Source organism: Vicia villosa, unplaced genomic scaffold (assembly GCF_029867415.1).
Source record: "Vicia villosa cultivar HV-30 ecotype Madison, WI unplaced genomic scaffold, Vvil1.0 ctg.004827F_1_1, whole genome shotgun sequence".
NCBI lineage: Eukaryota > Viridiplantae > Streptophyta > Magnoliopsida > Fabales > Fabaceae > Vicia > Vicia villosa.
In genome coordinates, this window is record NW_026706520.1 from 106797 (window position 1) to 109469 (window position 2673).

Consider the following 2673-nt stretch of genomic DNA (forward strand, 5'->3'; position numbering starts at 1 on the left):
CATCTATTCTGTGAATATCAACTTGCTGAAACGCTGTTCAAATCAAAACTCAGAATCTTCATCTTCATCAAAGCTCACTACATTGCTTTTGTAATATATTAGTGAGATTAAGCTTAAACGATTAAGAGAAATATCACAGTTGTGATTATCGCTTTCAAGAAGCATTTGTAATACTCTTAGATTGATTACATTAAGTTGTAAGGAACTAGAGTGATCGTGTGGATCAGAATACTCTAGGAAGTCTTAGGAGTGAACTAAGCAGATTGTAACTAGAGTGATCGTGTTGATCAGTAGACTCTAGAAAAGTCTTAGAGGGTATCTAAGCAGTTGTTCCTGGAGTGATCAGTGTGTGATCAGAAGACTCTGGAAGACTTAGTTGCTGACTAAGTGGAAAACCATTGTAATCCGTGCGATTAGTGGATTAAATCCTCAGTTGAGGTAAATCATCTCTGCGGGGGTGGACTGGAGTAGTTTAGTTAACAACGAACCAGGATAAAAATAACTGTGCAATTTATTTTTATCTGTCAAGTTTTTAAAGCTACACTTATTCAAACCCCCCCCCCTTTCTAAGTGTTTTTCTATCCTTCACTTTTACCTCAAATCAGTAACATCCCATCCCAACAGAACAATATAATAATCATAGTATATGAAAATACAATGAGATACATAAAGAAATAAAGCAATAAAGCAATAAGCAATAAAGCAATAAATAAACACCCAAAGAAAGGAAACAAACAAAATCTAGGATCAACTAAGCTTCCCCAGCAGAGTCGCCAGGTGTCGCACGCTCGCGAAATGTGAACAGAGTCGTCAGCAATATATTTATCCCATAGAGGGAAAGGAATATCAGAAAACCTAGAATAAAAAAAGGATAGGAAAAGGTCTTACGACCAAAGATCGGGTAAGAAGTCGGTTACGCAAGGGGAAGGTATTAGCACCCCTCACGTCTGTGGTACTCCACAGGATCCACTTATGTTTGTTCTATTCTAAGGGTGTATAAATCTAAAGCTTAATGCTAAGAGAATGCATGCAAATGAAAGAAAAGGAAACACGGGGAAAAAAAGGTTTATAAATAGTTGTGCTCGCTTAGGCCCCGCGACCTAATGCCTACGTATCCTTTTCAGGAATCAGAGCGCCGTAGTTTGGCTCACATGTTTTTGTTTGTTTTTGTGTTTTTTAGTTAAAAAGTTACATTCGCACTCCACTGCTCGACCTCTGGAGTCTTAAGCTGGGAATGGAGCGGAAATAACGTGTCCGATTAGGAGAAAGAATGCCCTGAAGGCAGGAGAAAGAATGCCTCGGAGGCAAGAGAGAAAAGAGAGAAAATTGGTTTGTGTCTTTTAGATGTAATTCCGTGATGAACAAAACCCAATACAAGACTCCGCACCACTTCATTACTTTGTTTAGGTCTAAGCCTTTATTAAGTGTTTTAAATGTTTTTTATTGATGTTTTTTAAGGGGAATTAATCTGCAAGTTGAATCACATAAGAATGTATGATAGTAGAGAAACAGATTAGGGAATGAATCCCACTCATTTCTCTACATAGTGATCGAGAAACAGATTAGGGAATGGATCCCACTCATTTCTCTCCCACTAAGTGTTTGAGAAACAGATTAGGGAATAAATCCCACTCATTTCTCTCCCACTTTTAGTGAAGTGTGATCCGCGTCTTCCTTTATTAAATGATTTAAAGTTGAAAAGAAAAAGGGAAGAAAAACTAGCCTAAAATGAATAACTAGCCTAATTATATGATTATACCTAAGTGTTAGGATTTTAAGGGAAAAGACTAAGCCTAATATTATGAAGATACTACAAGACCTAAATCTAAAGGGATGAGATAACAAGCACAAGCAAAGATCAAAATTACAAGTAAACAATGATACAAAATTAGTGCAAAAATGACTAAAAGAATGACTTGAAATATGGTACAAAACATGGAAACAAATGATTCAAAATATAGTGCGAAAATGAATTAAAAGATACTATTTTTATGAGAATTTTACATGAGAAAAAGAATTTGAATTAAGAAAAAGAATTACAATAATAACCTAAACTAGTATTTTTGTGATTATTTTTTATGAAAAAATTGTGCATCAAAGTCTAAGAACGATAGGAAAAATTATTTTTTATTTACTAAAAAGAAATGGTAAAAATCTAATTAAAACCTATATTAAAGAATGATGTAAACAGGGGGTGTGAATATTAAAATAGTGGTGTGATTAGCAACCTGGGCGCAAGGCCCAGTCATATCAAGGCCCAGGGGCGTTTTTGTTGAGTTGTCAGGTTTGTCAAAAAAGTGTTATGGGCTCAGAGGGGGTGTAATGAGCAATTCGGCCCAAGGGATTTTTTATCCATTTCTAGATTTTATTTTGATTTTTACCAACTAAACAGAAATGAATAAAAAAATAATAAAAAAAATAAATAAATAAGTTAAAACGAAAAACGGGTTTAGGGTTACTTGAATTGTGGCGATTGGAATTCTCCTCCCTCTCACGAGCGGCGCCGCGGCTTGAACCTTCTCCGATCGGAGTATCAGCGGTCACCATAAAATGAAGGCCACATTCTCGTCTCGCCTTCTCGACCTCTCTTGTCTCCGTCTCTCACTCTCTTCGGTTAACCTTTTCTTGATTTAAAGCCGATGCGAAGATGGCGACGACGAATCCCTCCGGTAG